At 39.5% G+C, this 19078-nt stretch overlaps 1 long non-coding RNA gene across 3 annotated transcripts in view; it reads right to left on the reverse strand.

Moving 5' to 3' along the window:
* The window catches only part of LOC131832306 (uncharacterized), a 70209-nt gene extending 51380 nt beyond the window's left edge, over nucleotides 1-18829 (reverse strand). For all 3 annotated transcript variants that reach the window (XR_009353987.1, XR_009353986.1, XR_009353988.1), the window contains exons 1-3: nucleotides 18635-18829; nucleotides 10004-10117; nucleotides 2680-2822 (exon numbers count right to left, since the gene is read on the reverse strand). This is a non-coding gene — a long non-coding RNA (uncharacterized LOC131832306). The remainder of the gene's footprint in view (nucleotides 1-2679; nucleotides 2823-10003; nucleotides 10118-18634) is intronic.
* Between the last annotated feature and the right edge of the window lie 249 nt (nucleotides 18830-19078).

Below are 19078 nucleotides of genomic sequence, written 5' to 3' on the forward strand. Positions count from 1 at the left end.
TACACTTTAAATCTGAAAAAGCAAGTATTCCTTTAATTCTGGATAATATCTTCTGCCATTTCCCCTTGGAATGTTGTTCCTCTCTCATCTTCTCTCTACTCCCTTTTCCTGGGGCCTCTGATAGATACACTGCAGCTTCCATGTCTCTCAGCCACTTTTACATTTTTCAGTCTGTTTCTTCTCTCTGTACTATGCTATGGATCAATTCCTTAGGACTGTGCTTTAATTTACTAATTCTCTGTTTGACTGTTTCTGTTTAGTATTTTAGGGAATAGGTGTTCTCCCTTTCTTTGAGCTCCTTCGTACACTAAATTTAAGCTAATATTCAGATGGGCATACTGTCTTTGTCCTTAGATAAACCGATCTCCAAATGGCTGACTTTGTTGGCATCTGGAGTCCTCTTATGTGTGGAATAACTCTTTAGAAGCTCATCTCAAGCAACAGTATTTTTTTTTTCTTCTTCCCTTTTGGCAACCCTCCAGCATTGATTACTGGCTTCATGGTTGCCACCACTCTTTTCCTCAGGACCCAGAATTCTGATTCAGGCTGCTCTTGGATATTCAGGGCATCTTATGCTGGAAAATACTGAAAATAATTACACCTGCATTCCCCAAGCTGGTAAACAGCTGAGTGCCATTGCTGGCATGGAGGCTGTCTTTCTCCATCCTGTCTACCCACACACATGGCATATTAGAAGCTGTAGCCAAAGATAATGGTAGCAAATAGTTTTATTTTGGCCTCCTTTACGGGGAGGCCAATTCATCCCAGCATCTGATTTTAGAAAGTAGGCTGGGCTTCAGTTTTGTTTCCCTTAACCTTACATGAGATGGTTTTAATTCCCATTGTTCCACAAGTTTCAAAATGCCAGCTTCCAGACTTAGAGCCTGCAAGATCCACAGACCAAGCCTCTCAACTTCAGCTCACGTTTTTCTCTATTTAATGGATGCCCCTCTTCTGTACTGTGAAAAGGTCTAGCATATTTTTCTAGTTTAAAATCATACCTATGTGTTTTGAATTTTTTTCTCTTTTGTAAAAATCCAACCTTGTTACATGTATGAAAGATCCGGGGTGTTTAAAATTGTAAATTTACAATACTATCCTAACTGGAAATACGAATTTCTCTGTGATGCCCTGTTTTATCTCATTAAGTAATACCAAAGATAATACAAGTAAGTATTGGAGCAGAGGAGAAAGGATGAAGGTCATGCAAGTTGTGTAAAGCCCAACATCTCATTTATTTATTCTGTTATAATAGCTCAAGGAGAGAAGAATTGCATGGCATTCTTTACATTAATTGGGGTATTATATAATTTGTTTTGCGTACATGTACAAATGCCCTGGAGGGCCCAATGATATGATGAGAGTCCGTGTCTAGCTGGTTCTTCCTCTGGGAACACACACTTTGGTATTAGGCACTTGCCTATATTGCAAATGGTTTTCATCTTTATACTGTACTTGGGATTTCTATTTCTAAGCCCTTCCTATTATAAACTATATGAACAGAATAGGAAAAATGGCAGAGAATGAGTATATTCTTTAGGTACTGACAGGCTAATTTTTCTCAGTGTAAGAAATACTGAATATTCCGATTTTTCTCTCTCTTTCTTTTAAACTCAGTGGAAAGCCAGTACTATTCTTTCTTTCTTTTTTTTTTTTTTTCTTTTTTGCTCAGTATGAAAATCAGGTCCTCTTTTTTTTTCTATTTCTAAGCAATATATGAATGGGGTTTTAATAAATCAAATAATGAAAAAGCTTGTAGATTAAAAGTAAGTGTCTCTCCCACCCCAACCAGCTTTTTCTCTCTTAAAAAGCCACATTTTTTTTCCACATAAATAACTGTACGGCATCCTCATTTCTACGCCTTGCTTTTCCACTTCTTCATCATATATTTGGAGATTTTTTTCAGTATCAATATACATAGATTCACTTTTTTTTATAGCTGCAGAGTATTCTGTTTTAGGAATGTACGATAATTTATTTAATCTGTCCCTTATTTATAAGATTATAGGCTAAAAAAAAAGATTATAGGCTATTTCTAGACTTTTGCTACTATAAATCATTATGCAGTGAATATTCTTGTAGATACAGTTTTGCTCACATATACTAATTTATTGAGAAATGCTGTGCCAAACTGCTCTCCACTGAGGTTACATTGAAATAAATCTTTAAAAACAAATGCACTATTTTCCTAAACTGAAAACACTTAAAATTTAGCACTGTTGTTTCAGTCTGCAAACAATTCTATATCCATTCTCTTCAAGTTTGCAGCTGACCATATTTTTATGTGAGCGCAATTTATGATTGTTAGTTAAATACTTTGCGAACAACTTATTTTATTAAAAAACAACTTACTTTATTAAAAAAATAAAATATTGTTCAAGCTTGCACATTTTGATGACAAATTGGGGGGAAATGCTCAGAATTAGGATAAGTCCTCGGAATGTATTTGCCTTATCCTTTGGGACTTTGGCCAGTCCCTGGTCTCATCAACCATTTTTATGTTTATATATTTTAGAACTTTCAGTATATTCTGCAGACAGGAGAGTTGCTTGACAATGTTTTCCTCTTTGGGAAGGCTCAGAATGGCTGCTTCACCCACACCCCTTTTTGGAGTTTCCTCTTTCCACACCATCCCTGTTATCCTGGCCTCAGCTATTTTCATGGAGGCTGAACACTAACCTTAAGCCTACAATGATGTGAGACAGTGGCCTTTGAAGACTCTTGAATCAGCAGCTTCATCAACAGCAGTGTCCTCATCAGTTCTCACTCAGGGAGGTCAAATGGAGGACTCCCAAAAGGCATCATCAAGAGTAGCAGGAACTCTAGAAACAAAGAAGGTAGATAAGTTTCTGAGCACCGGAGGGATGAGTTGAGGCTGAGGGGGAGCCCAGTCATAGGGCCACTGGGGCTCTGACATCTGAATAACTCTTCAGTCTCTGTTGGCCTAGCTGGGCAGCTCAAGTTTTTTTTTTTTTTCCTGTCATCTTTAATGTACTCAGTAAATAGAGTAACTTCAGCATAACTTAAACTCCATGGAAATAACTGACTCAGTATTCTTAGCAAACCATAAAACAGAAGCACATTTAGTCATTCACCAAACAGCAGTTGAAAGCCTGGGATGTGCAAGGTCCTGGGGCACAGTGATCAAGACAGGACAAGATCTCCGCTGTCATAGAACTTAGAGTTCTGTGAAAAGGGCAGAAAAAAATGAATAAGAAATACAGTGGAGAGGGGTAAGTGCAACGCAAAGTAGTGGATGGTGATGGGATAGCACCCTGGTGACTACTTTGGTATTGAGGGATCAGGTAAATCTCCCTGAAGAAGTTACCCCTAAGCTGAGACCCAAATGACAAGAGCAATCCATTTGAGAGCTAAGGGAAGAGAAACCAGCTAACAGAAAAGCCCTGAGGTAATAATGTGTATATTGGAGGAACAGAATGACAGTTCAGTAAGGGAGAAGCTTGTGTCACAAAAGTTAGAAAGGCAGGCTGAGACTAGGTTGTATAGGGCTTTGCATGCCCCAGTGTATTCTATCTAGAGTTCTGTTTAGAATATTTCAAGGATATTCTAACTTGATAAAAAGCCATAAATATTATAACCAAGGGCAGATATGATATGATACATGGTTTTAAAAGCTCACCCAGTCGTGCATTGCTGGAGGGGGGGTGGTAGTAGTGAAGGCAGCTAACACAGTAGTCTGGTGCAAAACAATGGCATCGGAGGGTGAGGCGGTTGCAGTGCGCGTGGAGAAGCATTTAGAATCTGGGAGGTGCTTCCCAGTGAGAATCCTTAAGACCTACTGATGGATTAGCTGAGAGGGATGAGTCATGAATGAAAAAAATCAGGAGAAAAAACACATTAACCTCTAAATTTTCCTGAGCACTTTAAATGAAAGAATGTCATTTTCCTTTTCATTTCATCACCAAGTTCCTCTGAGAACCCGGTAGGCAATGAACCCACCATTGTTAAGCAGTATTTTCCTAATCTTGGCTTTCTGAGTCACAAAGAAAGATTCAAATATGTTGAGTATGGGGGCACTTGGGTGGCTCAGTCAGTTAAACCACTGCCTTCAGCCCAGGTCATGATCCCAGGGTTGCCCCACATCAGGTTTCTTGCTCAGTAGGGAGGCTGCTGCATCCTCTCCTCCCCACTCGAGCTCTCTCTTGTTATCTCTACCTCTCTCTCTCAAATGAATAAATAAAATTTTTAAAAAAATATGTTGAGGGACGCCTGGGTGACTCAGTTGGTTAAGCAGCTGCCTTCGGCTCAGGTCATGATCCCAGCATCCTGGGATCGAGTCCCACATCCGGCTCCTTGCTCGGCAGGGAGCCTGCTTCTCCCTCTGCCTCTGTGTGCCAGTGCTCACTCTCTCTCTCTTTATCTGACAAATAAATAAAATCTTAAAATATATATATATATATATATATATATATATATAGAGAGAGAGAGAGAGAGAGAGAGTATATTTCAGTTTAGAAAGTACTTTATTACCTGTCAGATATCTGGAAATTTCTATTCCATGTAACCTATATCCCATGGAGTCTGAAATGATAGAGGTTGTAACTAGTGAAACAGGAGTTGGTTCCTGAAGGTCTAGGGCAAATCTAGGGGCATTTCCATAACTAGGAGAACATGAGTTCCTCTCTTCCATTGTACTATACTGGCTTAGTTTTGTGTTACCTCCTCTCCTACATCCTCTGAGGACAATATGAGACAAGGCCCAAGTGCATCTGTTCACCACATTTACATGTATTTGGTAGTGTTGAATGAGTAAGTGAGCAAGCAAATGAATGAATTAGTGAATGAATGAATGAATTCTGAGTACCTGTCCCTTAGCTGGCTCTTTCCTTGAATAATAGAAGTTGTCTAACCTCACCCCATCTTCTTGGTTAGTCTAAGACTGGCTCTTTGCCATAAATAGTTTTTCAGGCTGTTGGTTGTATATCTGGGTTTGTGTATATTTCATCCCTATTCTGACCATCCCTTTTATTTAACTACACTACTTTTTTCTGCCTATATTATCATGGATGGCTATGTAAGATGGACATCCCCATAGGATATTCGAAAATTCTATGTTAAGATAGGAGGAAGGTTTATTCTCAGTAACTTTTCAGGTTCTATCTTCACTGATATATTGGGATGGGGAATGTACCAGTCTATACAAGGTACAAGGCTCCACAAAATGTCCTTTCAGCTTCAGAGTTGATCAGAAGCCATTATGTTCTATTTGGGGACCTAGATATCATATTTTAAAATAGCTTCCCACAGAGCAATTCAGAGGAGAGTACAATGTATCATTTAAGTACTAAATATTGACTATTTCTATAATGAAAAAGTACAGAGAGTTCCCTTTATGTTTATCTTTGTATTGCAAATTGCCACAACCTGGTCAAAAAATTCTCTCTATAATAGAGCTTGAAGTCCGGGATTGTGATGCCACCAACGTTGGCTTTCTTTTTCAATATCCCTTTAGCTATTCGAGGTCTTTTCTTGTTCCATATAAATTTTAGAATTATTTGTTCCATTTCTTTGAAAAAGATGGATGGTACTTTGATAGGAATTGCATTAAATGTGTAGATTGCTTTAGGTAGCATAGACATTTTCACAATATTTATTCTTCCAATCCAGGAACATGGAACATTTTTCCATTTCTTTGTGTCTTCCTCAATTTCTTTCATGAGTACTTTATAGTTTTCTGAGTATAGATTCTGTGTCTCTTTGGTTAGGTTTATTCCTAGGTATCTTATAGTTTTGGGTGCAATTGTAAATGGGATTGACTCCTTAATTTCCCTTTCTTCTGTCTTGCTGTTGGTGTAGAGAAATGCAACTGATTTCTGTGCATTGATTTTATATCCTGACACTTTACTGAATTCCTGTATAAGTTCTAGCAGTTTTGGAGTGGAGTCTTTTGGGTTTTCCACATATAGTATCATATCATCTGCAAAGAGTGATAATTTGACTTCTTCTTTGCCGATTTGGCTGCCTTTAATTTCCTTTTGTTGTCTGATTGCTGAGGCTAGGTCCTCTAGTACTATGTTGAATAGCAGTGGTGATAATGGACATCCCTGCCGTGTTCCTGACCTTAGCGGAAAAGCTTTCATTTTTTCTCCATTGAGAATGATATTTGCGGTGGGTTTTTCATAGATGGCTTTGATGATATTGAGGTATGTGCTCTCTATCCCTACACTTTGAAGAGTTTTGATCAGGAAGGGATGCTGTACTTTGTCAAATGCTTTTTCAGCATCTATTGAGAGTATCATATGGTTCTTGTTCTTACTTTTATTGATGTGCTGTATCACATTGACTGATTTGCGGATGTTGAACCAACCTTGCAGCAAAGCTGTCATCATCAAGACAACATGGTACTGGCACAAAAACAGACCCATAGATCAATGGAACAGAATAGAGAGCCCAGAAATAGACTCTCAACTCTATGGTCAACTAATCTTCGACAAAGCAGGAAAGAATGTCCAATGGAAAAAAGACAGCCTCTTCAATAAATGGTGCTTGGAAAATTGGACAGCCACATGCAGAAAAATGAAATTGGACCATTTCCTTACACCACACACGAAAATAGACTCAAAATGGATGAAGGACCTCAATGTGCGAAAGGAATCCATCAAAATCCTTGAGGAGAACACAGGCAGCAACCTCTTCGACCTCAGCCGCAGCAACATCTTCCTAGGAACAATGCAAAAGGCAAGGGAAGCAAGGGCAAAAATGAACTATTGGATTTCATCAAGATCAAAAGCTTTTGCACAGCAAAGGAAACAGTTAACAAAATCAAAAGACAACTGACAGAATGGGAGAAGATATTTGCAAACGACATATCAGATAAAGGACTAGTGTCCAGAATCTATAAAGAACTTAGCAAACTCAACACCCAAAGAACAAATAATCCAATCAAGAAATGGGCAGAGGACATGAACAGACATTTCTGCAAAGAAGACATCCAGATGGCCAACAGACACATGAAAAAGTGCTCCATATCACTCGGCATCAGGGAAATACAAATCAAAACCACAATGCGATATCACCTCACACCAGTCAGAATGGCTAAAATCAACAAGTCAGGAAATGACAGATGCTGGCGAGGATGCGGAGAAAGGGGAACCCTCCTACACTGTTGGTGGGAATGCAAGCTGGTGCAACCTCTCTGGAAAACAGCATAGAGGTTCCTCAAAATGTTGAAAATAGAACTGCCCTATGACCCAGCAACTGCACTATTGGGTATTTACCCTAAAGATACAAACGTAGTGATCCAAAGGGGCACGTGTACTTGAATGTTTATAGCAGCAATGTCCACAATAGCCAAACTATGGAAAGAACCTAGATGTCCATCTACAGATGAATGGATCAAGAAGATGTGGTATATATACACAATGGAATACTATGCAGCCATCAAAAGAAATGAAATCTTGCCATTTGCGACAACATGGATGGAACTAGAGCGTATCATGCTTAGCGAAATAAGTCAAGCAGAGAAAGACAACTATCATATGATCTCCCTGATATGAGGAAGTGGTGTTGCAACATGGGGGCTTAAGTGGGTACGAGAAGAATAAATGAAAGAAGATGGGATTGGGAGGGAGACAAACCATAAGTGACTCTTAATCTCACAAAACAAACTGAGGGTTGCTGGGGGGAGGGGGTTTGGGAGAAGGGGGGTGGTATTATGGACATTGGGGAGGGTATGTGCTTTGGTGAGTGCTGTGAAGTGTGTAAACCTGATGATTCACAGACCTGTACCCCTGGGGATAAAAATATATGTTTATAAAAAATAAAAAATTATATTAAAAAAAATTCTCTCTGTGGTAGAAGGATATCTGCCAATAAATGAGTCTGTTGAAAGGCCCACACCAAACCCAGCACCGCAGGCCAACCCTGACCACAGCTAAGTGGTGTGAAGAGGGCTGACAGCCGCACGGTCACCACCCAGGCTGGAGAGGAAGGCAGCGTGAAGTGTTAATGGAAAAATCCAACTTCCTTCTCTTCCAGTGAGGATGAGCAAAACCAAAATGGAACTTTCCCTCGTAAGTTTTAAAAGACAACTCTCATTTTGGATGGAAATATTGACTAGGGGTTTGCACTTCTGTGTCTTTTTACATATTTCTTTCTGTAGAAGAAATGTCTCTTGACAAGCTCATGTTTGCTTGGTAATAATTATTTGTCATTTTATGTGAGGAGTTCAGTTAGTTCCTGTGTAGGTTTCCTACAGTTTCCCTAACAGTAAACCCTACACCAAGTGCCTTAAGCAACAGCTATCTGTTGTCTCACAGTTCTGGAGGTTAGAAATCTAATAGTAAGGTATATTGTAGTGTTAGTTCCTTCTGAGAACTGAGAGAGAAAATCTATGTCTTGCTCTTGCCAGCTTTTGGTGGTTTGCTGGCAATCTTGGACATTGCCCGGATTCTAGATGTAGCACCCTAATCTCTGCCTTCGTCTTCACATGTCATTTCCTTCTGTGCTTGTCTCTGTGTCTGAATTTGACCTATAATAAAGACATAGTCAGATTTGGGCCCTTATGACCTCGTCTTATCTAATGATATCTGCAGTGATCCTACTTCCAAATAAGGTCACATTCAGTGCTGGGGGTTAAGACTGCGACATAAGAATTCTGGGGAGACATAATTCAGACCATAACAGTCATCAACTATTGTGCTGCACCATTCTGAAGAATGGTGTGGTGCATAAATAATGAATCTTGGAACACTGAAAAAAAAAAAAAATCAAAACTTTGATGCTAGGAATTAATGTACTTCTGAGGACAATTCCAAGGGGGCTGGTCCCCAAATGCTCGTAACAGTGACCCACACAGAGAAAATGAGGGAGGGAAAAATAGATTTAATTGTACAAACTATCTTGTATTTGTCTGAAAAAAATGTACACACATAAAAAAAATTCAAATTCTAAACAAATCTCCATTTTCTAGGACCAAATAGGACCAAGTAGGACCAAATAATTCCAAAGAGAAATGTAGGAAAAACAAACAAACAAACAAACAAAGCCAGAATGAAGTAGGTTGTAACCAGCTGGGAAAAGCTTTTGGAGATTATGGAGAACTAAGACATCTCTCATGTCTACCAGCTTTAACTTGATGTAACACAAACATGATAAATTGATAGAGGAGATTGAAAGAATAACTAAAGCAAAAAGGAAAAGCCCATGTGGGAAGGCATATTAAGAGGTATTACCTTGATTTTAACTCAAGGAATGGTTTCTACTAGATTCATACTAGATATCCTTAGTGGCCGTAGAGTGTTTGCCCATTAATAGAGCTAACTGTTGGACTACTCTGTCAAGATGGGGATTGCAGGTTTGATTCTACCAGGTCAGCAACAGAAAAAAGAGTAATAAAATTTGACCACTAGGCCACATTGTAATCTTCATGGACACTTGTACCTTTGTCTTTGTAAGAGCCTCCCTCCAAAATAAAAGCAAAAATCAAAAATTATATTTCATGACTATGTTGGTATAAAGATTAACATGTTACTAGCACATATTAAAACAGGATTTTTTTTTTTACCTCAGAAATCATTTTTTTTTTACCTCAGAAATCATTTTTTTTTCCTCATTTCAAAAGCAATTAAAACATTTCTGTGGTTCCTAAAAGCATTTTCAGCCCTAGTCACTGTGCCCACTGTAACTAAGAGACAAGTCCATCCTGCCTAAAAAAACAGCAAGATGGGCTTTGGACCTCAATCCAGGTGTATGATGTACATGGTGGCAGAAAAATGAAGGATGTGGGTGGCTTCTCATAACCTCATGCATGAGGCGGGCAGTGAAGACAAAGGTGTAGTCCACTTCCTGCTTGGGAGGCAAAGTAGCCCCTCCCACTAGTAAGTGAGGTCGGGGGAGCAGTGTACTCCTCCCAACTCCATTAGCGTAGGAGTGAGGCCACTCCTCCCAACTCCATTAGCGTAGGAGTGAGGCCCGTTCCCATCCACTTCTGTAGGCCTCAGGATTAGTCTTCATTCCTCCTGTTCTGCTATCCCATTCTTACCTTCTCCATCTGTGAATGAGACAAGCAGCAGAGACAGCCCGGCAGGTCAGGTGGCTATCAGTAGCAGGGACAGTGAGAAACGAAGGTTCTCTTGGAATCTTTCAAAAGGGCATCCTGGGGGGAGAATAGAAGGTGAAAGGGAAGATGAATCCCATTTGTGAAGATTAATCTGTTCTAATCCCTTTGCTATATGTACATTTTACATTTGCTGTCATGTTTAATTCTAAGGACAATACTGCCCTGCCTGGCAGCATCCTCATGGCCTCCTGTACAGAGGAAGGAAAGAGGCTGTTAAGGGCCAGAGTCTAGATTTGAGGTTAGTTTTTCTAAGCTCTCATACCTAGATGTGGTATTTTGCTGTCTAAATTTTAAGTGACAGATCAGTTCAAGAAAATTTATAATGGAGGTCAGATAGTGCAAGGAAAAGGAAACATGTTTTTAAAATCCATCCATATCCTTGAGGAGAACATAGGCAGTAAACTCTTCAGCATCGGCCACAGGAACTTCTTTCAAAACACGTCTCCAAAGACAAGAGAAACAAAAGTGAAAATGAACTTGTGGGACTTCATCAAGATAAAACTTATGCATTGCAAAGGCAGCAGACAACAAAACAAGGAGACAACCCATGGAAACTTTGCAAATGACACTACAGATAAAGGGCTGGTATCCAAGATCAATAAAGAACTTCTTAAACTCAACACCCCAAAAAACAAATAACCACGTAAAAAAAAAAAAAGGTCAGAAGACGTGAACAGACACTTCTTCAACGAAGACATACAGATGGCTAACAGACACATGAAAAAATATTCAACATCATTAGCCATCAAGGAAAGTCAAGTCAAACCACATTGAGATAACACCTTACACCAGATAGAATGGCAAACATTGATAAGACAAGAAACAAGAAATGTTAAAGAGACTGTGGAGAAAGGGAAGAATGATCTTACACAGTTGGTGGGAATGCAAGTTGGTGCAGCCACTTCGGAAAACAGTGTGGAGGCTCTTCAAAAAATTAAAATAGAGCTCCCTGATGACCTGGCAATTAGACTATTGGGTATTTACCCCGAAGATACAGAAGTAGTGAAAAAAAGGACGATATGTACCCCAATGTTCATAGCAGCAATGGCCACAGTCACCAAATTGTGGAAAAAGCTGAGGTGCCCTTCAACAGATGAACCTTCAACACCTGGTAGAAATTCAGCTAAAGAAGATGTGGTCCATATATACAAGGGAATGTTACATAGCCATCAGAAAGGATGAATACCCAACTGTTATATCAGCATGTATGGGACTGGCGGGGATTTGCTAAGCGAAATAAGTCAAGCAGAGAAAGTCAATTATCATATGGTTTCACTTATTTGTGGAGCACAAGGAATAGCATGGAGGACATAAGAGGAAGGAAGGGAAGAAATGAAGGGGAGAATATCAGAGGAGGAGGCAAATCATGAGAGACTCTAGACTCTGGGAAACTAACTGAGGGTTTCAGAGGAGAGGGGGGTGGGGTGAGCCTGGTGATGGGTATTGAGGAGAGCACATATTGCATGGAGCACTGTGTGTTATATAGAAACAATGATTCATGGAACATTACATCAAAAACTAATGATGTACTGTATGGTGACTGACATAATTTTAAAAATTATTTAAAAAGGAAAAAGATAAACTCCCATGCACAAGAGGGTGACTTTTGCAGATTGACTCAGAAGATTCAAGTATTACTCTGTGTATCTCTACAGGTTCATTCATTTTACCCACAATTACCAACAGCTTCTTTGTGACATGCCATTGACACCTAGTAGAAATTCAGCAGTGCCTGTGGGTCTGATGATTGTCCTAAGTTATTCTGCACTAATAGCTGGATGAAGAAAAAGCCCTAGTTTCCACTGCTGGACTGTGATCCTCTTTAAATTTTTATTTAAATACCAATACCTTTGCTTCAGAAAACCTGCTCTGATATTTAACACAGCCTTAAAATACCAAATACTTAAATATATTGCCTGGCTGTATGAACTCAATTAAGATCTCCTTGAGTGCATCACTTTTTTTGTTAATAAATGGAAAAAAAAAAAAAGGCCTCAGAAATCCTCTTTTCTCCAATATCCTATTTGTCTGTTATTTATCCCTCAAAACACTGGGTGCTAGAGAGACCTGCATTGATACTGTGATTAACTGGCTACTAAGCACAGAGTTACTGCGTGTAATTTGGTCAATTTTTCATTATTTGGTTTTCTTTATAAATAGCTTTAGTACTTTTTTCTTTTTTTTTTCTTTTCAGCGTAACAGTATTCATTGTTTTTGCACCACACCCAGTGCTCCATGCAATACATGCCCTTTTAAAGACTTCCTTCCAAGCTCTTTTTCTTTCTTTCAACACCGTTAAATTAAATAATTTGCCTTGGTGTAAGATGTGGGTTGCTGATGCCCATTCCTCTCAACCCCTCCCCCTTTTTCTTATCATAAAATACAATTTCCTTATTCTAGTTTAAGGTGAAAGTGCCCTTAAGAGCTCTGTAAAGTATTTCATTTTCCTTAAAAGTGAGGTAGTTCAAGATATGCAGATACTTGCCAGCATAGGTCTCAACAGGAAAGAATTTTAAAATTAATCCGTGAGGGACTCCTGGATGGCTCAGTTAGTTAAGCGTCTGCCTTCTGCTCAGGTCATGTTGCAGGGTCCTGGGATTGAGCCCCGCATCTGGCTGTCTGCTCGATGGGTAACCTGTTTCTCCCTCTCTCTGCTACCCACCTTGTTTGTGCGCTTTTTCTGACAAATAAATAAATAAAATCTTTTTTAAAAATTAACCTGTGAAATAATCCCCAGATGTGAAAAATACCATACAGAAGGGAAAGAATTGTCTCAACATTGTACAGGTGTGTTCTCTTCAACCTGACCTTCAGAGACCATCCCGTGACTCAGATGCCTTCTTCCCCTCACTTCTATAACCTGACTTGCCACAGTTGCTCATTTGAAGTTGAGCAACTGTGGCAGAGTTGCCCAACTCAGGCAGAGCTCATTAGACACTCTGAAAGTGTTAGACATCCACTCTGACATTATCCCTTGGTTGCTTTCAACTTATCAGCCAAAGTCAGTTGTACAAATAACTCTGCAAGTATAGTAAACTGCCATGTGGTGTTTCATATCTTTTTGACTTAGAAGATTTTCTTTAGCATAAATAACAGATTTAGTCTTTTCTCTAAAATTACATATTACATATATAGTATAGCATAATATAAAATTGTGGTGTAATAATTTATACTAAAAACTACATATTTGGTCTTCATCCTGTTTCTGGTGCAGAGCTCCTAAAACCCTTGGGCCTGCCTAAGCAATAACAATATAGTAGTGCATCTTTGAAAGTTGGCGGGAGAGTAGATCTTAAAAATTCCCATCACAGAGAACTTTGGAACTATATGATGAGATGGATGTCAACAAAACTTACTATAGTAATCACTTCCCTACTCACTATCTGTGTGTGTGTGTGTATTATGAATCATTGTGTTATGCACCTTAAACTAGTACAGTATTATATGTCAATGATATTTCAATAAAACTGGAAAGAAATTTTTAGGAAGAGCAATGGGAGCATCATTTGTTATAATATTTGGTTTCTTGTTCTTAGTGCCTGAAATAGCTACAAGGAATAAAGGTGAAAGGAATGTCTTATTACTCATCACAAACCCCTTTCCACCACATTTGAGTTTGTATTGGAGAAGTGACTTGGAAAGCCCCCAAGGATGGCACTGATTGTTGGGGGAGCCAACCACGATGAGAGAGTTGGAACTTTAAAGCCCATCCCTCAACCTCTGGGGAGATGTGAGAGGTTGAAGCTTGACTCAATCAAATAATGGCCAGCAATATAACACCCATGCCTATGTAATGAAGCCTTCATAAAAACCCAGAAGGATGGGGTTAGGAGAGCTTGTGGGTTGGTGAACATGTGGAGGTGCTGGCAGAGTGGGGCACCAAGGGAGGGCATGGAAGTTCCACACCCCTTTCTATATACTTTGCCTTATGCATCTCTTCCATAAGGTGTTCCCGAGTTCATTCTTTTATAATAGTGTATATGTGATAGGAACATAAATAGATATTCACTTAGATCTATAGATATTTTCAATTACTATGCAAATCTAACTTTGGTTTCTATTTTGGACGAGCCCTAGCTTGCCTGGGCTCTCTTGGGATGCAGGCTAGGTTGGACCAAAACTGACTGCCCAGGCCTCCACAGGGCCAGGTAATCCATTAGAATTATAATCACAGGGGCGCCTGGGTGGCTCAGTGGGTTAAAGCCTCTTCCTTCGGCCAGGTCATGATCTCAGGGTCCTGGGATTGAACCCTGCATTGGGCTCTCTGCTCGGCAGGGATCCTGCTTCCTCCTCTCTCTCTCTCTCTCTCTCTCTCTCTCTGCCTGCCTCCCTGCCTACTTGTGACTCTGATCTTTGTCAAATAAATAGTCTTTAAAAAAAAAAGGAATTATAATCATAGATGAAGGTTATGAATATAGTATTAGTGGATATATACTTGGCTAGTAATTTTCATCCTATTTAATGTCATAACTCAACCTACTTTGGTTTGACTTTTGGACGCTGTCTTAACTCCTCCACTTTACCCAATATAATATGTGATAGACCCTCTTTTAATTCAAATGAATTAAAACTGTTTCCTGAGAATTTCATGAATTCTCATTAAGAATCCATTTAATTTCTTCAAATCTTAGAATGTTAGTGTCAACTTTGTATTTATCCATGATGCATGAGCGTCTGAAAACTTAGTTCACAGGCTAAGATAGCAAACTTTCCCAATAGTTGGTTAGAAACTGATCAGCAGGAAGTCAGGGTTGCATGCTGGATTTGTCCCACTCCTCACTCTGTCAAGCCCACTTGGTTGCTTCTCTGTGCCACCCTTCCCAGCTAACTCCCTTCAGGTTTTCTAACTCCCTTGAAAGGAAGTGTGTATTGTTCCAGGTCTCAGGTATGAGGATCACTTAGTCCCAGCATCCTAGTGGATCACCTACATTAACCAATCCCTTCAAGTTCCTCACTTATATTTCCCCTTTCTTTTTAAAATGAGTACCTAATCAAATACGGTTGACTCTTGAACAATGCAGGGATTAGGGGCACAGACTCCTACCCACCATTCAGCCAAAACTTTTGACTCCCCCAAAACTTAACTACTAATAGACTGCTGTTGGCCTTTGGAAGCACTTTCAATGATGTTGAGTCCATTAACACATATTTTAAATGTTATGTGTATTATATACTATATTCTTCAAATAAAGCAAGGTAGAGAAAAGCAAATGTTATTAAGAATCAGAAGAGAAAATACATTTACCACAAGTGCAGTGTATTGATGAAAAAAAAAATTCACATGTAAATGGTCCTGCACGGCTCAAACCTGTGTTGTTAAAGAGTTGACTGTAATCATTCATTATTGTATGGTATGTAGATTTCTTGAAAGTATGTGTGTTTTGAATGTAGATGAACATTTATAAAGAAACTTTTTAAAATCAGGCGAATTTGGAGGATATGAGAGAAAACACCTGTGCTAACTGAATTGGGAAACCTTGAAACTAAGAGAGTCATCTGCCTGCAGCAAAAGATAGATTGAATTTTTCCCCAAAGCAATGATTTTTATGAAAAGCAGACCTTTCAGAAAATGATGGGAGCTGTAGGTATGTTTCACTTGTCTCCCCGTTTCCATGTAGGCCTGGACATACAGACTTATCTTTTTTCATGAGTAAATTAATAGATATTTAAACACTCTAGGTTGATTCCCTTCAGATTGTTTAACTTAGCCCATTTATAGGTGCTAAGTCATTATTTCATTGCATTCTTTTAGTGTTTTGAGAGTTTTTGGTTGTTGTTTTTAATGAAAGACACAGAAGGCTTGAGCCTCTCTAGAAGAGAGGAGGACTCCTTTCCCTGGGATAATATGTGGGGGCATGAGTTTAAATATTCGCTTCTCTCTCAGTGTCACAGTTTGAGAATATGTTTGCTCTGACCGTAATAGGATGGCACCCCCAACTGTGATCCCCTCTACCCCGTGAGGACCAAAGTGTAGCTAATGAGAATCAAACTAATGAAAAACAGGATTTTGGTGTTGCTGGAATATGGAGAAAAAATGTGGAGTCTAAAAAGAATATTTCTCCCAGCCAAGACAGCATTGAAGAAACTCGTTATTTTCCATCTGCCTATTTCTTATTCTCAGGGTGAAGTGAAAGCAAAGTTTTAAGACTTTTTCTCCACTGCAAAATAAATAGACTTCAGAAAATGCCCATCTAGAGAGTAAAGCAATTAAGAACTTTCTAGCTGTGAGGATCCAGCCCCAGCTTGACTTACAGCAACGATTTCATTGCTTTGCATCAAGATGTGCTTGCGAATCAACCTGCTCTGATCAGCCAACATGCTGAGGGGCATGACATGTTAATAAATAAATAAATTTTCAAGCTGTCGTAAAATGGCCTTTGTAATTATAAACATGGGAAACTTTCTGAGATGCAAGTGGATGGTAAGTGGCTCAGTAACACAAGGTCTGAGCAGTTGGTGTGCTTTGAGATTGGAAGACCTCCGGAAAATTAAATCGACCAAAAGACCATCGCCATTTGTTTCAGAGGCTTGACGTCTCTTGAAATCTTTTTCAGCTCGCTAGTTTGGAAATACGGAGAGGTTTGAACTCATTTTATGCAAGAAGCGTTTGTAGGCTACTGTCTAATATCATGGCAACTTAAGCAATTTTTTGAGCCAAAACCACTCTTTAGAAAGCTTAACTGCTACTTTAAAAAGACATGTGAAAGGTATTTATACCTGTCTTAATGTATGGTACCCAGGAAATTAGTAATTGCTAATTAGTTTATTTAAATTCATTAGATGTTTACTCAGTGGCTCTATGAGCCTAGTCTCAGGCTATGTACTTTAAAAAAATTCACATTACATATGTTGCCTTATCTATGCTTCCTGGGAAGCAAGATTATGGACATAGTTTTATATGAAAACACTTGTTTTCAAAGCACCAGATAGGGATGACTGGGTGGCTCAGTCGGATAAGTGTCTGCCTTAGGCTCAAGTCCTGAGTCCTGGGATCGAGTCCCGCATCAGCCTCCTTGTTCAGCGGGAAGCCTGCTTTTCCCTCTGCCTGCCACTCCCCCTGCTTGTGCATGCACTCTCTCTCTTTCTCTCTCTCTCTGTAAAATCGATAAATAAAATCTCAAAATATATGTATATTTTAAGAAATTAAAATAAAAAATAAAAGCACTAGGCAGCCTGCATTAAAGTCCCAAATTGATTTTCATCAAGTTCTGAAATGTGATGTAGACAAAGCAATAGAGATAGTTAGCAGCTGACAGGTTTGTGTTACAAGAAAGTATTTAAGTAGGCAGTATAGATGGTTTAAGAATATTTATAGGCCCAGAAAAGATTGCTAGAACTTAGGTAGCTATAGACAGTTGGAACAGAAATACATAGTTTATAGCAAAGAAGAACCACCAGTGAATTTATAAATTATATCCCTGCTTACATTTTACAAATCATGCATGGATCACGCATTCGTCATTGGTGAGGTTAACAAATCACTTAGTATCTCTCAATGATTTATAAATAGTAGACTATGCCTTCCTGGATATGTATATTATCTTCGAGGTTGGCTCACTCACTAAGCAGCTGTTTTTCTCACCACGGGCTGTTAACACATGTAGGTGACATTACCTGCTAGATCACGATGTGAGCTCTCTGGATGCTTGGGCAGGATCAGCTATGTGATTTGTGAAGCCCAGTGCAAAATGAAAGTGGGGTCTTCCTGTTCAAAAATTATCACCAAGAATTTCAGGGTAGTGATAGCAGAGCACTAAACTAAGCCCGAGACCTTCTTACTAAAAGGCCCTATGTGTGTGCATGAGTCCCACACCCGTGAAGCCAGACCTGTCCATGGGGACAGGCAGATGAGTGTGTGTTTCAGGCAGAGCTTTCCAGTATTGGCACATTCCAGGGATGTGCTGATCATGGGTGAGACACCAGTTAATGGTCGTGAATCCTGACATAGATATATCGAGTTACAACATGTATATAATAACTTTGTATAATATTTATCTGACATTATAGTCACACCGATATGTATCTAAATAAATATGTAAAAGAGAGTTCTGGAAAATTTTGGTATGATAGCCTTGGGCAAATTTACTAGAAGAAGATCAATTGTTGCTATCTATAAATGATACTATCCATCATGTTACGCATCGTTCAACAAATATTCTCTTGGCACCTACTCTGTGCCAGATGATCTCTGTGGTGTAAGGATACAACAGAGAACAAAATAAACATAATAGCTGCTCTCAGAGAGCTTTTATATTATTGAATTTCTGAAATTTTGACTAGTTTGCTCAAGCTTTACTTTGTATTTTTGCTTTCATGTTGAAACCCCTGGCTTTCTGGCTTTATTAAGACCAGAAGTTATTCTTGTCACTATTTAGAACTGAGTAGAACCAGGACTCCCTGGTTTAAAAGAATGCACGGAAAGTCTGCCCTTGAGAGGTTTCCAAGCTGAGGACACTCCTAGGAGCACTTCCCATGAGGCCAAAAGGCTCATTTACTTTCAGCAATTCATGGGAAAGAAGACAGTCCCCTTATCTTTGGTCAGAGGCTGCTTACCAGAATCCTGAGTGACAAAGGATTACCCTGAAAGTCAACAGCATCCATCTTCTGGAAATCCAACAGCATCCATCTTCCAGAAATCCACAATCCTTGCTTTTCACCCTTTCAAAGAATCTACTGGTCTGGTTTGGCCTTTCTGTGCCACATTCCATTCCAGAACCCCAGCTAAAATGTTCTCAAGGGCCGACCAGAGGTTCCTCCTCCTTTCTCTGTGTTGGTACAACTTGACCGCTGCTTGACATCAAGGTCAACTGGAAATTGGGAACAGTTATGTAACTGCATTGTAAATTGAATTAGTGCTGTACACGAGCCCAGACCAAGTAACCGGGGCAGCTCCAGGCTGCAGCGTGTCCCCGGGGAGACGGCATGGGAGGAACTGCTTGCCTTTGCTGGGGAACGGGGTAGAAGAACACAACCCATCTCTCGCCAGCCCCTTCAAAG

The sequence above is a fragment of the Mustela lutreola genome, chromosome 5 (genome assembly GCF_030435805.1).
Source record: "Mustela lutreola isolate mMusLut2 chromosome 5, mMusLut2.pri, whole genome shotgun sequence".
Taxonomy (NCBI): Eukaryota; Metazoa; Chordata; class Mammalia; order Carnivora; family Mustelidae; genus Mustela; species Mustela lutreola.